The 18,037-nt window shown below is 41.4% G+C and overlaps 2 protein-coding genes across 3 annotated transcripts in view; one reads left to right on the top strand and one right to left on the bottom strand.

Annotated features, from left to right (window-relative positions):
- Nucleotides 1–12,111, bottom strand: part of ARMC1 (armadillo repeat containing 1) — a 38,375-nt gene extending 26,264 nt beyond the window's left edge. Inside the window, exon 1 of the mRNA XM_055546120.1 lies at nucleotides 11,994–12,111. The gene's annotated coding sequence lies outside the window, so the exon portion shown is untranslated. The remainder of the gene's footprint in view (nucleotides 1–11,993) is intronic.
- The window catches only part of MTFR1 (mitochondrial fission regulator 1), a 62,449-nt gene continuing 56,432 nt past the window's right edge, over nucleotides 12,021–18,037 (top strand). For both annotated transcript variants that reach the window (XR_008702162.1, XM_055546118.1), the window contains exon 1: nucleotides 12,021–12,160. The gene's annotated coding sequence lies outside the window, so the exon portion shown is untranslated. The remainder of the gene's footprint in view (nucleotides 12,161–18,037) is intronic.

The following is an 18,037-nucleotide window of genomic DNA, read 5'->3' on the forward strand; positions in this document are numbered from 1 at the left end:
CACTGGAGTGGGTTGCCATTTCCTTCTCCAATGCATGAAAGTGAAAAGTGAAAGTGAAGTCGCTCAGTCGTGTACGACTCTTAGCGACCCCATGGACTGCAGCCTACCAGGCTCCTCCGTCCGTGGGATTTTCCAGGCAAGAGTACTGGAGTGGGGTGGTAGTAAGTAAACGTTGTTATGTTATTGTGCTCAGTGGTGTCTGACTCTTTGCGGCCCCATGGACCGTAACCTCCCAGGCATCTCTACCCACAGAATTTTCCAGTCAAGAATATTGGAATGGGTTGCCATTTCCTACTCCAGAGGATCTTCCCAACCAGGGATTGAACCCAAGTCTCTTATGTCTCCTGCACTGGCAGCAGGCTCTTTACCACTAGCGCCACCTGGGAAGCCCCAGTAAGTGAATACTGAGTCTAAAATAGAAAGGAAACAAAAAATGATGTATAATGTCAGGCGGTAGAAGCACCAGCCTCATTTGTAACAATCAACCAGACCAATTAACAGCTAGAAAGGAAAAAGAAAGAAATAGGGGGGAAAGGAATTGTAAATGTAGAAAGATGTGAGAAACATATGTCCAAACAGCAGTCAGATTAAACATAGCCCATTGATTGAGTAGATGAAATTTCACTCGGTATTGTTATTAAAAACAATAACCCATGAAAATAAACTTGCTGTTTTTGCTAGATTAATTTGCATATTTGGAAGGGAAAAGACATCTGGGGTATTCCCAACTAGTAATTGATAACATAGGTTTTTAGCACCATCCAGAATAAAATGTTTAATAGAGTCTTTAACTGAATTTAAATCATACTTCTGATTTCATAGTATTGAAAGACCAATTCTTCCCAGCAAACTGCCATTACGGAGAGCAAGTGACTGACGTTAAAAGGCAGGGAACATATTCACAAAAAATGATTACTAGTTTCATAAGCACCTATAATCCTATAAGCCACAGGAATGTCTTTTGAGATTTTAAGAATTTATGTCCCCATGCTAAAAATGAACTCAACACCAGTGAAGTTATAATACCTGCCATTGTGAGTCATAGCTTGTGTTTAACTTCAGATGTCTTGCCACAGGACACAGCCGGAATGTCAGGTTTCTCAATGGCTGTGTTGCTTAAGACATGAATCACACAATGGCAGTTTTATTCATTCGATTCATTAACAACCATTTTGGAACACATACAACGTGCCAGAGACAATCTAAGCAATGGATTCAAAGATGAGGACAATCACTCCTCTCAAAGAGCTCAAGGTCGAATGCAGTGGTTTCCAAAACGTTTTGATCAAGCACTATTTTTTTTTGAGCACATAGCTCTGATATATGTATATGATTTATTTATAAATTCTATACACACACTATCAAACTACTATATAAGACTTAAAAACATGTCAAAATAGAAAAGTTTAAAGGATGATAAATAAATAGAAGCACTGAAATATAAATTGTATGAACATAAAAGAGTTAGCCATATATCATTTACCAAAGAATTAAATTCCAGATGGATTTAAAACTCAAATGTAAAAAATGAAATATTAAAAATCCTTTAGGAAAATCTTGGAGACTACAATGAACAAGTAGGGGGAGACCTTAAACAAGAATGGAAATCAAGAAGTTTACAAGAAGAATAAAAAATGGACATATTTGACTTGAAAACTTTTTTGTATGGAAAAAAGATATATAAGCAAGGTCAATAGGTAAGAGATTTGGGAGTAACTTGGTGAGCAAACAGAGAGTAATATTCAAAAACTGATTACCAATTGTCAAGAAGGGCGTTAACAACCCTATTGAAATTGGGTGTCAGGGAAGGATAAATTGGAAGATTGGGATTGACACATAAACACTACTATATATAAAATAGATAACTAATAATGACATAATGTATAGCACAGGAAACTACTCAATACTCTGTAATGACCTACATGGGCAAAGAATGTAAAAAAGAAGGGATATATGTATAATTGATTTGTTCTGCTGTACACCTAAAACTAACACAACATTGTAAATCAACTATCCTCCAATAAAAAAATGTTTTAAAGAAACTGGGTAAAGAATGTAAATTGGTATTTAATCAGAAAATCCATGTGGCCAATAAACATAAAAAGACATTGAAATCCACTTTTAATAAGGGAAAGGAAATTAATTTAACAATGATAATAATCACTTGATGCTGATCAGACTAGCAAAAATCAAAATGACACAAAGATGCTGATGGAGATAATGGATAAGAAGAGTACTCTCAGATATTGCTGTGAAAATGTAAGTTATCACAGCCTTTTAGAACTCAATCTAGAAAAATCTGTTACAAAAAATAATACATATTTTCAGAATTCCCTGGCGGTCCAGGGGTAAGGACTCTGCGCGTACACTGCAGCGGGGCCTGGTTTTGATCCCTGGTCAGGAAACTTGCATCCCACAAACCGCACGGTACAGCCAAAAATAATAATATAGTTGGCTTAAAGCTCAACATTCAGAAAACGAAGATCATGGCTTCTGGTCCCATGATTTCATGGGAAATAGATGGGGAAACAGTGGAAATAGTGTCAGACTTTATTTTTGGGGGGCTTCAAAATCACTGCAGATGGTAACTGCAGCCATGAAATTAAAAGACGCCTACTCCTTGGAAGGAAAGTTATGACCAACCTAGATAGCATATTGAAAAGCAGAGACATTACTTTGCCAACAAAGGTCCGTCTAGTCAAGGCTATGGTTTTTCCTGTGGTCATGTATGGATGTGAGAGTTGGACTGTGAAGAAAGCTGAGTGCCGAAGAATTGATGCTTTTGAACTGTGGTGTTGGAGAAGACTCCTGAGAGTCCCTTGGACTGCAAGGAGATCCAACCAGTCCATTCTGAAGGAGATCAGCCCTGGGATTTCTTTGGAGGGAATGATGCTAAAGCTGAAACTCCAGTACTTTGGCCACCTCATGCGAAGAGTTGACTCACTGGAAAAGATTCTGATGCTGGGAGGGATTGGGGGCAGGAGGAGAAGGGGACGACAGAGGATGAGATGGCTGGATGGCATCACTGATTCGATGGACGTGAGTCTGAGTGAACTCCAGGAGTTGATGATGGACAGGGAGGCCTGGCGTGCTGCGATTCATGGGGTCGCAAAGAGTCGGACACAACTGATTGACTGAACTGAACTGAACTGAACTGAACTTTACTGGGGGCAGGTGTTAAGTATAGTTTTACATATAACATGACAAATTTGCAGTAAGTAAAATCATATTGTAATAAAGTGGAAGAGAAGGGAGCAACAAAGCATGAGATGGTTGAATGGCATCACCAACTCAATGGACATGAGTTTGAGCAAACTTCAGGAGATGGTGAAGGACAGGGAAGCCTGGCATGCTGCAGTCCTTGGGGTCATAAAGAGTCAGACACGACCGAGCAACTGAACAACCACAAAGAAAAATCTATGTGTTGGACTGCACACCTAAACATAATACAACACTGTAAATCAACTATACTCCAATAAAAATTTTTAAAAACTAAAAATCAGTTTAAGTTCCTGGAAAAAAAAAATGTTTTAGGTTAAAAGGCAGAGGGGTATTTAGCAGTTCCAGGGAACTACTTTTTTAAGTATGAGAGCAACAAACTGGAGGTCACCAAACTTTCTGAGGACATATAAGAGGCTGGAGGCTGGTGGGGCAACCAGTGAGCCCCACTGAGTGGCTCAGTGTCTGTACAACCTCATTCAAAAAAGCTACAGGATGCCAAGTGGTTCAGACAAATCTGAGTTTGACCACGTGCTGGCTGTATGATTTTGTACTCCTCACCTTGCTGCTGAGAGCCTCAGTCTCTTCTAAAAAACAAAGGTCATGGCACCTGCTTTCCAAAATTGCTATTGAAATCAGATAAAATAGTAGAAGTGAATGCATCAGTGCATCTAGACCAGTATCTAGAAGACATTCCATAAATGTACATTTAGTCCCATGTCTCTCTTAAAAAATATACTATCTACAAAAGATCTAATAAAAGCTAATTTATGGTCAAAAAATTCAGGAGTGCTTGTTTTGAGGGGGAGGTTGGTTTGTTGTTTTTGTTTTGTTTTGGCTATGGCCTGTGGCATGCAGGTTCCCCATTGGATCAAGGATCAAATCCACGTCCCCAGCACTGGAAGCACAGAGTAAGCCACTGTACCACCTGAGAAGTCCCAGGAGTACTTGAATACTGGGGGGAAAAAACAAAAAGAAACATCATCAGTCACTTTTGGAAAATTTGAAGAAACCAAATCATTTTTCTGAAAACTACATTATATAGAGAATTAAAACAAGCATTAAATCAAGCCAAGCATTAAACCTGCCTTTCTGAAACGTGCTACACTTCAGGGTAACAAAATAGCTGATGCGAGATAATTAGTCTGCAAAATGGTAGATATTAAGAAACAAGCATCAATCTGCCTTTCTTTATAAACATGCCTCAAGGTAACCAATTAGTTAATAAATGAAACGGGATGGTAACACATCATCATTGTTGTTTAGTCGCTAAGTTGTGTCCAACTCTTTTACAACCCCGTAGACTCTCACCTTGGAGAAGGCAATGGCACCCCACTCCAGTACTCTTGCCTGGAAAATCCCATGGATGGAGGAGACTGGTACGCTGCAGTCCATGGGGTCACTAAGAGTTGGATACGACTGAGTGACTTCACTTTCACTTTTCACTTTCATGCATTGGAGAAGGAAATGGCAAGCCACTCCAGTGTTCTTGCCTGGAGAATCCCAGGGACAGGGGAGCCTGGTGGGCTGCCGTCTATTGGGTTTCACAGAGTCGGACACAACTGAAGTGACTTAGCAGTAGCAGTAGCAGCAGACTCTCACCTGTCAGGCTCTTCTGTCTGCCAGATTTCCCAGGCAAGAATACTGCAGTGAGTTGATATTTTCTTCTCCAGGTGATCTTCACGACCTGGGAATCAAACCCATGGCTCCTAGGCTCCTATATTACAGGTGGATTCTTTACCACTGAGCCATGTGGGAAGCAGTCATCACCCTTTTGCAAACTATAATGACATCATGGATCCAGGCAGTGATAATCAATGTTTCAAAATGTTAATGTTTCAAAAAAGAAGCACATGAACATTATGTAGCTTCTGATGCAAGTGTACACAGCCACAAATGAAGTATTCTGGCCAAAAAAATGAACCTGAATCAGATCAAGCCTTTGTATCTAATCAGCAGTTTACAGAAAATAAAAGGAGATAGATGTGTGTGTTAGTCGCTTTGTCATGTCCAACTCTTTTTGACTCCATGGACTGTAGCCCTCCAGGCTCCTCTGCCCACAGGATTTTCCAGGCAAGAATACTAGAGTGGGTTGCCATTTCCTTCTCTAGGGCTTCTTCCTGATCCAGTCATTGAACCGGTGTCTTCTCCATTGCAGGCAGATTCTTTACCATTGAGCCACTGGGGAAGCCTCGATAATAGTACAGATATGTTTTTAAAAAGACACTTGCCCAGTGCTTTCAGTGCCGGGGGCCTGGCTCTATCCCTTTTCGGGGTACTAAGATTCCATAAGCCACATGGTGTGACCAAAAATATAAATAAATAACAAAAATAAATAAAAATAAAATAAAGACTCCTTATCATTTAGTGATATTCATGGAAATATTTATGGTTGAAATGACATGGCTGAGATTAGCTTCAAAAGAATCAAAGAGTTTGCTTGTATCAGGCCTTGTGATTCATTCTCTGGCATCACCTCCAAAAAAGAAAAAAGAATCAAAGAGGCCAGGAAAGAGTATAAATGAAACCAATAGGAGTGGGAAGCTGTGTGGTAAATATTTGAGGATTCATTGTACTAGGCTTTTTACTTTTGTGCACGTTCAACATTTTCCATAATTACAATTTTTAAAACAAAGCATGATTTAAATACAAAAAAAAAGAGCTCTGTGGGTCAGTGTCTATCCCAAATCTGGTTTAGAGAAGGGAATATCACAATCACAGTCTCTGGAAGGCAGTAACTTTTTGATCTATTTGGATACACATCTTTTAGGACATACCATATATCAGATCGGTTTGTACACTGATCTGAGAGAAATAAAATAGTTTCAAGGCTCAGAACAACAAAATATATCCAAAAATATATGATTAAATCAGAATAGCTTAGTAATTCTTCCTTGGGCACCATGGTAAAACACATTCACTTGTACTGAGATTTACATGATGGAAGCTGTTTTAAACATTATTCTCCATTAACAATATCTGCCTTTTATGGTAACCAGAGCCTTGAAGCTAAGAGTACTGAACTATCTGGCATTAACCTGCAACTTTCAACTCTTCCTTCTTGTGAGATAATGCTATCCCATCAATTATCCTTAGGCAGCTGTCCTGTAGCTGCACTTCTAAGCACATCCAGCTGCCCTTTATCTTTTAAGTGTTCCTATCATGGGTACTTCACTGCCTTACCCAGTGGTCTTTTACCAGCTAGGTTTTCTTCGATTCTAAAGTCAGGAACTCTTGAGGCCCATTTCAGTGTGATATATTTTTTTATAGACAGGCAATCAGAGCTGTCAAAAAAGGAAAACTAGAGAAAGGGTCTTGTTTATTTATGTATGTATTTTTGGCTGCACAGGGTCTTCGTTGCTGCATGAAGGCTTGCTCTAATTGCAGTAAGTGAGGGCTACTCTCTAGCTGCAGCACGTGGGCTTCTCATGTCGGTGGCTTAGTTAGTCGCAGAGTGAGGGCTCCAGGCATGCGGGCTCTGTAGTTGTGACACATGGGTTTAGTTGCTCCACGGCAAGTGAGATATTCCCAGATCAGTGATCCAACCGGTGTTTCTGGCATTGCAAGGTGGATTCTTCATCCCTAGACCACCAGAGAAGCCCTGCCCTTAGTATTTTACAAACGTTACACAATTAGTCCTCAGGACTACCCTTTGAAGGTGACTCTTTTCCCCACTGTCAAGAAATTGAGACCCACTGAGGCTGGCTGGCTTGTCCAACGCTGCATAGCTGGTAGTGGCAGGAGCATATTTGAATATAGGTCTGTCTGACTTAGAAGCCCATAGTCTTTCTATCAATACAACAGAATTCTGCCTTACCATCAACCAATATGAATACATAGGAACCTAACTTCTTGTTAAATCTCTACATGGAAACTGGCCCACAACTGGCCTTGGTCATCTTTTTATTCCCTAACATACACTTAATAAGGATAAATCTCCTTGCCTTAATAATGGCATTATAATCCTTTAATTTCCTGTTAAGAATCTCCAGATGTAAAGGTCAAGGTATTTTTTCAAGGCTGCACATTGGGTAAGAATGAACTCTTTTTTTTTTTCCTCCTCTATTCAATAAATATTTCAACTAGCAGATGAAATTTCAGTTATTCTGGATTCTGCCAAGAAAGCAAAGCCATTTGTTTGAGTCAAGAATTCCAGGATTAGAGACTAAAAAGAGAAGTGTATTTTCTTCTAAAATCCCCAAATGGATTGCCCTGTAACCTTCTACAGTTTTAAACTTAGTTATACAGAGCAATCACATAAGAATCTGGAAAGGAGCTTGGGTATATTTTAAAACAAATTCCTGGGAATTCCCTGGCAGTCCGGTATTACTAACTGTCCAAACTTCTACAGCGGGTGGCATGGGTTTGAGCTCTGGTCTGAGAACTAAAATCCCATGTGCCAAAAAAAAAAAAAAATTCCACAGTGAAATTTAAGAACCACTGATCTTATGGGCTGGAAGAAACACAAGCTGGAATCAAGATTGCCCGGAGAAATATCAATAACCTCAGATATGCAGATGACACCACCCTTATGGCAGAAAGTGAAGAGGAACTAAAAAGCCTCTTGATGAAAGTGAAAGTGGAAAGTGAAAAAGTTGGCTTAAAGCTCAACATTCAGAAAACGAAGATCATGGCATCCAGTCCCATCACTTCATGGGAAATAGATGGGGAAACAGTGTCAGACTTTATTTTTCTGGGCTCCAAAATCACTGCAGATGGTGACTGCAGCCATGAAATTAAAAGACGCCTACTCCTTGAAAGGAAAGTTATGACCAACCTAGATAGCATATTTAAAAGCAGAGACATTACTTTGCCAACAAAGATCCGTCTAGTCAAGGCTATGGTTTTTCCAGTGGTCATGTGTGGATGTGAGAGTTGCACTGTGAAGAAGGCTGAGTGCTGAAGAACATGCTTTTGAACTGTGGTGTTGGAGTTGACTCCTGAGAATCCCTTGGACTGCAAGGAGATCCAACCAGTCCATTCTGAAGGAGATCAGCCCTGGGATTTCTTTGGAAGGAATGATGCTGAAGCTGAAACTCCAGTACTTTGGGCACCTCATGGGAAGAGTTGACTCATTGGAAAAGACTCTGATGCTGGGAGGGATTGGAGACAAGAGGTGAAGGGGACGACAGAGGATGAGATGGCTGGATGGCATCACCAACTCGATGGACGTGAGTTTGAGTGAACTCCGGGAGATGGTGATGGACAGGGAGGCCTGGCGTGCTGCGATTTATGGGGTCGCAAAGAGTTGGACACGACTGAGCGACTGAACTGAACTGAACTGATCTTATGAAGAGTCAGAAATTGTATTAGTTATCTATTGCTTTCTAACAAATTACTCAAAACATAGCAACTTAACACAATAATCATTTATCTTGTAGTTTCTATGCATGAAGAACCCATGTGTGGCTGAGCTGGATGTTTCTGGCTCAGGGTTTTTCATGAAGCTGCAATCAAGGTGTCAGTGGGGCTGCAGTCATATCAAGGCTCAAGGTGGAGAGGATCTTTTTCCAAGTTCTCTCATGTGGCTGTTAGAGGATTCAGTTTCTTACAGGCTGTTGTACAGGTGGTCAGAGGCCTTCCTCAGTTTCTTGCCACGTGGACCTCTTCATAGAGCAGCTCACGTTATGGCAGCTGGTTTCTCAGAGTGACCAAAGGAGAGATCAAGAGACAGCAAGCAAGTCACAGTCCTTTTGTAACCTAATCTTGGAAGGGATATCATATCACTCTTGCTGTAGTCTATTCATTAGAAGGAAGTCACTAGGTCCAACCCCACACTCAAGGAGAGGAAATGACACAACAGCATGAATACCAGACAGGAATCTTTGGAGGCCAACTTAGAGGTTGCCTATCACAGAGAGGTAAACAAAGAATTAAAAAATAAGGCAGTAATATATGTCCACTAAGAGAAGCTAATATCAGTGATACCTCGAGGCAACAAGTACATCCAGTATCTAGATTTTGGTTCCTAAATACCATTCCAGGACTCCTTGAAGAAAGGGAGAAATGGCAACTCTAATGCTGGGGCAGGAAAAATACAAGATCAGCCTGGAGCTTCTTGTAGTTCAAGAAAAAAGATGATGATCAAAAAACAAAAAGGACACATGAGCCAACCCCAAAGGTTCCAATGGTCAAGATGGAAAAATTTGAACAACAAAATTAAAATCATAATCTAAAATATAAACTGAAGTATAAAATAAATATATATATGCATATTTATAATAAATGATTGGATATAAATAAGTGGGGGAAGGAGGAAGAGATGAATCTTCTTTACAGAAAAATTTCCGATAACATAATTCCCGATAATATTCTACTGCAGGAGGTGAAGCTTAATCTCCTACTCTCCTTCAGTGTGGGCTGGATTTTGTGACTTACTTCCAGACAATACGGAAAGGTCGGGGGGTGGGGGGGGGTGGGAAATGCTACTTTACAGTGTTGACACTAGCAAATACTACTGCAGTCTAGGTGGTCAGGGTTAATTTAACATCAGCATAATTCAGTCATCATGGACCCCTCATATGATATGATGTGAAGAGCATCTAATCCATATGATATTTTTCCCAAAGCTTATAATCCCAGTCTAATCACAAGGTTAAAAAAAAAGAAAGAAACAATCAACAAATTCAGATTGAGGAACATTTTAAAAAATATCTGACCAGATTCCTCAAAACTGTCATGGTCATAGCAAGGTTATGAAAAACAAGGAAAGATTGAGAAACAGACGGGGGAGCCTAAAAAGACATGACAACTAAACGTAATGTGGCACTTTGGATTGAATTCTGGGACAGAAAAAGAGTTAGTAAAATCTGAAATAAGTCTGGAATTTGTACCAGTGTTGGCTCCTCAGTTTTATAAATATTTTATGATAATGTAAGATGTTAGCCTTAGGAAAAACTGGGTGAGGAGCACACAGAAACTTTTTGTACTATCTTTGTAACCTTTCTGTAAATCTAAAGTTATTCCAAAATAAAGTTGATTAAAAACAAAAAATAAAGCACTCTGCTTATAATTTTGAAAATGTGATGACTGCAGCATTTCCCCCTAGAATTAGCTTCTGGCTGAGCACACTTCAAACCCTCTTTGTCTTCCATCAGCTACATACTTCTAATGGCAGGTCCCACCGGACACATCCATTTATGAGACAGAATAAAGAATGGTTAGGAGCTTTCCCGGAAAACATTCCAACACCGGGAGAGTCAGCAATAACTTATCAGGGAAGTGACTCAAATTCATCTTTTTCCCTCACCCAGATTCCCTAAATGCCCAGAGCCACTGCACTGTATCTAGGATGAAGCCAAGAGTGAATGAAAGGAAATTGGAATGGAAAAAAGTCTTAACCAATCCCCATTGAGGAGGTCTTTAAGACATCTTCCTTTGAAAGAGTTGAAAGTACATATGATCATGTGAACTCAGTGCTAGATGCCCTGCTTGGGCCTTGAAAAGAGCCAGTGCAAGTCACGGGATTTCGGCAGAAGCTTCATTTGTCATTGTTGTTTAGTCGCTAAGTCATGTCCAACTCTTTTGCAACCCCGTGTAGTCCGTCAGGCTCCTCTGTCCTTAGGATTTTCCAGGCAAGAATACTGGAGTGGGTTCCCATTCCTATCTCCAGGGGAACTTCCCCACTCAGGAATCAAACCCGCATCCCCTGCATTGGCAGGTGTATGCTTTACAACTGGGCCACCAAGGAAACCCTCAAAATGTATTAGCTTAGCACTAAATTCACCCTGGAACGATCTTAGAGGAAACAGGTGAACGCTGTCAGAAACGGTGCAAAGCTTGCCCCCTGCCCCTTTAGCTCAGGTGCTCCTGCTCTTTCATCAGGTCAGGTCCCAGCTCAAGCATTCAGTCCTCTCTGTTGGTCTCCCCGAGAACCCAGGGCAGGTTTAGGTAGGTCTTCCAGGCCCCTTCCATGCCTCCATTATAATATCTGGTTACATAAGTTAAGTGTGTAGTTAGCCTGTAGGCTCACTGAGGGCGTGGTTCAAAGCTTTTAAAAATCTTTGTACTGTCACAGTGGACCCCCAACAATCCCTTGTTGAGTAAGTGAATTGATGCTCTTGTTGAAGGAGCGAAGCCCTTGCCAGGGAGAGACTCAGGCACCCGTGATAAGAACATCAAAGCTCTGATGACTGACCTCTGGGGTCAATTACAATGGGAGGGTAAGAGAAACAGCTAATCACCAACAGCCTCTTGAAAGCTCATACAGAAATAGACAGCTTTCTCATTCTACAAATGAATCTTTTATCAGTCCTACACAGGTTACCAAGCTTAATATATTGTTAGCTATAAATATAATGCTATTTTCATGACAATGATTTGAAATCCAGTGTCCTAGGATATTCAACTACTGAAAACACACCTGTCCCAACGAATCAGACTAAGATGCTGGAACTGAAGACAGTAAAATCCTCATCCATCAGGCACTTTGTATAACCCCACACCCTCACTTCCCCTAAAGACAAACGCACCCAAGATATGAAGGCACAACATAGGCTGGGTGAGGACACGTCCCTACAGCGCGATAAGAAAGAGCTCAACATCTGTTAGCTTAATAAGGGCTTAAGATTCACAGCTTCTTTCAAGGTCATCCACATTTGTGGCCACAATCAGAATGTGGGTCTTCCTACACACCTTGAGCTTGAAGTTTACAAAGCACTTCGCAGCGCAAGAAATGAAGACAAAAAGCCAGGTTCACGAGAAAGCGCACATGCTGGTCGAGCCCCGCGCGTGCGCACACTGCGAAAAGCCTCCCCAAGCGCCTCCCGCCTCACCTCGCCTTCCGCTCCGGGCTCTCAGTGCCCGCCTTCGGGTTAGACGCTGATTGGTCAGGCTGGCCGGTGCTCGGGGCGGAGACTGAGTGATTGTCTGCAACGCCCCGGGACAGCCTAGCTTCAAGCCTGAGTTGCCGGAGCAGGCTCCTGGCTGCCGCGCGGCCGAGGTAAAGTGGGGCTGGCGGCTCTGGAGAGCGGTTGGCTTGGGAGTCAAGGAGGTGCCCCCGGGCCTGGTGGTGGTGGGGAGCCCTGGTGACAGTCAGCGTGGGAGCTGAAGGAGCACGGTTCGGAGTTGCCGGGAGGAGGGCGAGTTCCGCCGGCCGGTTGGGTGCCTGCGCCGCGGCTGATGGGAGAGGTTCTGGGGCCGCCGGGTGGCTGAGGGTTTGGGTGGGGCTGGAGCTTCGGCGGAGCGGAGGGACTTCGGCCGACTAGCCCCGAAGGCTGGGGCTCCCCCACCCGCCCAGTCACCCCCACGGCTGCCCCCTGCCTTCATCCGTCTTCGGTCCGGTGTCCGGAAGGCCCTTGGCGGCGCGTCCCCCGGGATCGGCGGGCGCACCTCCCCACCAGGCCTCGGGCGTCAGGAGAGGGCAGCACACCTCCCGAGCGGCTCGGTGGCTTAACCAGCTCAGCTGACCGGCTTTTTACGGTTTTCACTTTTCGCCTCCTTGGACTTTCCCACTGTGTGTTCTTGACCAGGACTTGCATTAGTCCCAAAGGTAGGGGTGGAAGGGAAAGAATCGACCTTTTAACATTTAAAAACACGTTATATTATGGAAACCTGGTCTAGAGACTAGCGTAAAGAACTCGGTGTACCCATCACCCAGTTTCAACAAGTATCAATAAATGGCTAGGCTTGTCCCTCTCCACAGATTATTTTGACGTGTATCTGAGACATATCACTGTATCTCTCTTACTTATTTCTTAGGATCAGTAGTCATCCTTTAACAATCATGTGCTTCTTCCCAGAGAGATTGAGTAAAATAAGGCAAGCTTTAAGGCGTAGACGGCGCTAATGCATTTTGCGTTAGGAGAATGTGGGCAATTTTCCAACGGTGCCGTCTCATTACCTGGTGCTCAGGCTTTCGAAATCACTGAAAACAAAGGTGCCAAATAATCTAGTTTTGTCTGTAGCTTTACTGCATTTGAGTGGTAGTAATATTTGATTTTTATTTAATAAATTTTGTTTTAGTATTGATAATTTTATATTTACCGAGTCCTTGATGTGTATGAAGCATTGTGAAAGTGTTTTCAGCTGTTAGTTCATTAACTTTTACAACAGCTGTATGACGTATTGATGGGTATTGTCCCATTTTACAGGTGAGCAGGAAAAGAGGTTTAGAGAGGTTAAGCAGTTTGCCTGAGGTCAGGCTGATGTAAGGGGCTTGTCGTTGATGTTTAGTCCCTAAGTTGTGTCCAACTCTTTTGCGACCCCATGGACTGTATGTAGCCCGCCAGACTCCTCTGTGAGTTTTCACAGGTAAGGATACTGGAGTGGGTTACCATTTCCTTCTCCAGGGATGGAACCCAGGAGGATTCTTTACTGCTGAGCCACCTGGGAAGCTCAATGTATGAAGCAGGGGGCTGTAATTTAGCTTGCTGATCCAGGTCACTGCAAAATTCTTGCTCTTTTAACCATAATTGAATGTCCCAAGAATTGTGGAGTAAACCTAACTGCTGTGGAAATTTCTGTTGGGCTACAAATCCATAATGGGAAAAACACACCTGGATATTTTGAATACAATAGTAAGATAGGTATTTTTTGTCCCTTTGAAACAATAAAAGGTTAACACAATTGGTTTTGAGAGTCCCTTGGACTGCAAGGAGATCCAACCAGTCCATTCTGAAGGAGATCAGCCCTGGGATTTCTTTGGAAGGAATGATGCTAAAGCTGAAACTCCAGTACTTTGGCCACCTCATGCGAAGAGTTGACTCATTGGAAAAGACTCTGATGCTGGGAGGGATTGGGGGCAGGAGGAGAAAGGGACGACGGAGGATGAGATGGCTGGATGGCATCACCGACCTGATGGACATGAGTTTGAGTAAACTCCAGGAGTTGGTGATGGACAGGGAGGCCTGGCGTGCTGCGATTCATGGGGTCGCAAAGAGTCGGACACGACTGAGCGACTGAACTGAACAGTTGGTTTTAAAGATATGAGCAAAGTATGCAATAAATAAAATTAAAAATTTTTTCTATAGATATGGTCAGTTAAAGGGGAAATGAAAAGGGAAAAAAATATATCAAGGAATAGTCTCTATCTCTTTTGGCAGTTAGCATATACTGGCTATATATACTGGATACTTTAATATGTACCCCTCATGTTCTCAGTTTTACACTATTTCTTATCCTCATCCAAGTATTGAGTTGGCTGAAAACTTTGTTCTGGGTTTTTGGAAAAACCCAAATGAACTTTTTGGCCAACCCGATAGTTTTAGAGTAAGGACAAGAGAGAGAGAGAGAGAGAGAGACCTGGGCTTATTCAGAGGACAGTAGAGAAGACTTGCTGAGTTGGAGTTTAGGATTCCTACTGTAGGGGAGTAATTCAGAAGTCTAAAAGTAAGGTTAAATTCACACATGAAGGAACTTGAGTGCCAAATTTAAGAAATTTGAATTTTGAGCAAAGAAGTGACATGATCACAGTCTCCTAGGAATATAATGAGCTGGCTCTGTCAAAAATGGCTTCACCTGAGACATGGAAACAATTAGTGATTTGACCTGGTGAATATAAAAGAAATGGGCTTTCCAGGTCTCTCGAGCGGCAAAGAATCCACCTGGCAATGAAAGAGATGTGGGTTTGATGTCTGGGTTGGGAGGATCCCCTGGAGTAGGAAGTGGTAACCCACTTCAGTATTCTTGCCTGGAAAACTGAAGGACAAACGAGATTGGTGGGCTACAGATCCTGGGGCTGCAAAGAGTTGGACACGACTTAAAGTAACTCAACAACAACAAATATCCATGAGCCCTGTTCAATTTCAGGAAGAAGGAACTCAAGGCAATACAAAATGGCACAGGGAAGGCTGATACACATTCTGTCTAGTGCTGTGCAGGGAGGGGGAGTTCATGCTCTAAATGAGTCAGGCAATGAAGCAAGACTCACAGTGTATTAATTTTCAGGGGCTGCCGTAATATGCTGAGTGACTAAGCACACACATATAAAGGAAATAGACTTTGGTTTAACTGGTGAATTTATGGACATAAGGAAAGAAATAGAGGAAAAAAATAGTCTGTAAAATAGTAAGAGACAGTGTGGTGCAGTAGGTTCTAAAGTCCAGGTAAACTTCAGTTTCTACTCCTTTGTTTTCTTGGGTAATCTTGGTGATGAGTATTATTAGTGTATGGCTACTTTTTGAATTGTTGACAACTCAACTGTTCATCTTTTCTTTTATATGTTTATTGTATACTGTTGATACAAATTTCACCACTTAGTTTAAGCAACAAAATGTGGCACTATAATCTCACTATGTAATGATACAGAAGAAAGGTGGAGAATTCCATCACCTCGCCTCAGACACAGACAATGTTAAGCTTTGGTATCTTTTCAGATCTCTTCTTCTGTATATGCATGTGCATAAAATGTTTCACCACCATTTCTATGCTTTATTTTTTAAAACAGAATCACATATATGTTAGTCATTTAGATGTTTATCAGACATCCTTTCTTTTGTTTTAATGGCCATAAACTTAGAATGGGTATGTTGAATTTAACTATTTACTTATTGATGGACATTTAGTTTGCTTCTAGAGTTTCTCTTCTACAACTAGTACTTCAGTAACTAGGCTTCCCTCATGGCGCAGTGGTAAAGAACCTGTCTGCAAGGCAGGAGACTTGGGTTTAATCCCTAGATTGGGAAGATCCCCTGGAGAAGGGAATGGCAACCCACTCCAATATTCTTGCCTAGAGAATTCCATAGACAGAGGAGCCTGGTGAGCTACAGTCTATGGGGTCGCAGCTACCCTTACTAGCTTTTAAAAATGCAACATCTGTTTTGAAACTGACACAACATTGTAAATTAACTATATTTCAATAAAAAGTAAAAAATACTGTTAATTTGAAAAAAAAAAAACAAAACTAAACACCTTTAATTTAAAAAGTATGATTTATTGACTTTTTCCATAAGGCAATTTTATATATACATAATATGTAGAGGACAGTAATTATTACACAGCTTATCAAAATCACCTTTATAATGAATTCTCATCAATTTGCTTGGTCCAAGGAAGCAATTTTAATTAGTGAAAAGTATTACTGACTTCCAAGTAATGTGAGTGTTTTTTCCGGTGTCCAGGACCACTTAAGATACTTGGGCAGTCTTTTCAAAAGATTGTTTTAAAACTGATGCCAGAATACTTAGTTCATTTGCATGGGAATGCTTAAAATAACACTTTAAGGAAATTCCTGTGTCATTCACAATAGGATTATATCTCAGAGTTACATGAAAATGACACATCTTTAATTCAAATGGAAACATACAATTACCTCTAACCTCTTTTATAACATAAGGAGAGAAAGTCATCCTCTAAAAATGTAGTGAAAATGTCCCTCAAAAGTTTAGTTTCATATCTAAAGCTCTTTTAATTTGAAAGAACTTTCATCAAGTTTTAATTAGGTAATGTTCTTAGGCTTCTTATCTAAATAGTTTGTTGTTGAGAGATGTAGTACAGGTCATGAGATTTATTGTGGACTGAAAAAAGTTAAACTTACTATGTCAGATTCTGTGTTGGGTACTGGGAATGTAGCAGTATATTTAATGTTGTATGACTAGTATAGAATATTAGTTCTAAAATACAGCCAGTAAATTCCATACGCATAGGTCGAATACTATGTCATTACTTAATAGTGTGGTAAAGTGTTCTGATTTAAAGTCTCAGCCCAGACTGATGTGAAATCTATAGCTGTGGTCACTAGACTTGAATTTCAAGTTTAATTTCTAAAAAGTAGGGTAGGTTGTTGACATATGGTAGACAACTTTTTATTACGGTAAATAAACATTTTGGGGGGGGGCGGGGCTTCCCAGGTGTCTCTAGTGGTAAAGAACCCTCCTGCAAATGCAGGAGACAAGAGATACAGGTTTGATCCCAAGTTGGGAATATCCCCTGGAGGAGGGCATGCTAACCCACTCCAGTGTTCTTGCCTGGAGAATTCATGGACAGAGGAGCCTGGTGGGCTGCAGTCCATAGGATTGCAAAGAGTCAGACATGACTGAAGTGAATTAACATGCACACACAAGCATTTTATATATTTTTTAATTTAAAAATATTTAGTTATTTAATTTTGGCTGTGCTGGGTTGCTGGGCATGCTTTTCTCTCATTGCAGCAAGTGGAAGAGGGCTCCTCTTCATTGTGGTACTCGGGCTTCTCATTGCAGTGGCTTCTGTCCTTGTGGAGCTCAGGCTCTAGGGCACACAGGCTTCAGTTGTGGCAAGTGGGCTCAGTAGTTGTGGCTCCTGGGCGCCCAAGTGCTGGCTTAGTAGTTGTGGTGCACAGGCTTAATTGCTCTGTGGTATGTGGGATCTTCCCAAACCAGGGATCGAACCTTTGTCTCCTGCACTGGCAGGTGATTCTTTACCTCTGAGCCACCAGGGAAGCTCAATACACATTAAAAAAAAAAAAAGCAAATAACATTCATCTACTGTCCCCATGTCCTAAAAGAAAAAACATTTTCACACTAGAAACATAAGAAGGATATGTTCTCAAAGGACAGTAACTTTTTTTGGGGGGGGTGGTGCCCTGCATAACTTGCGGGATCCTAGTTCGCCAACCAGGGATTGAACTGAGGGCACGACAGTGAAAACAGAGTTCTAACCTTTGGACTGCCAAGGAATTCCCATAAAAATAAAGGACAGTAATTTTAAGGTGATTAAGTTTTTGTTTTTTACTTCATGGCCCTTGTTTTTCTTTTGCATCATTGTTTGTACCCAGAATGTAGATTGTCCTTTGGGGTGCACTGATTTGGTTTACCTGACTTCTTAGTAAGTTTTCTGAAAAAAAGGAAACATTATTCCAGTAATTTAGCCAATGGAATAACTAAGAATGTTCTGTTAATCT

The sequence above is a fragment of the Bubalus kerabau genome, chromosome 14, assembly GCF_029407905.1.
Source record: "Bubalus kerabau isolate K-KA32 ecotype Philippines breed swamp buffalo chromosome 14, PCC_UOA_SB_1v2, whole genome shotgun sequence".
In the NCBI taxonomy this organism is placed as follows: domain Eukaryota; kingdom Metazoa; phylum Chordata; class Mammalia; order Artiodactyla; family Bovidae; genus Bubalus; species Bubalus kerabau.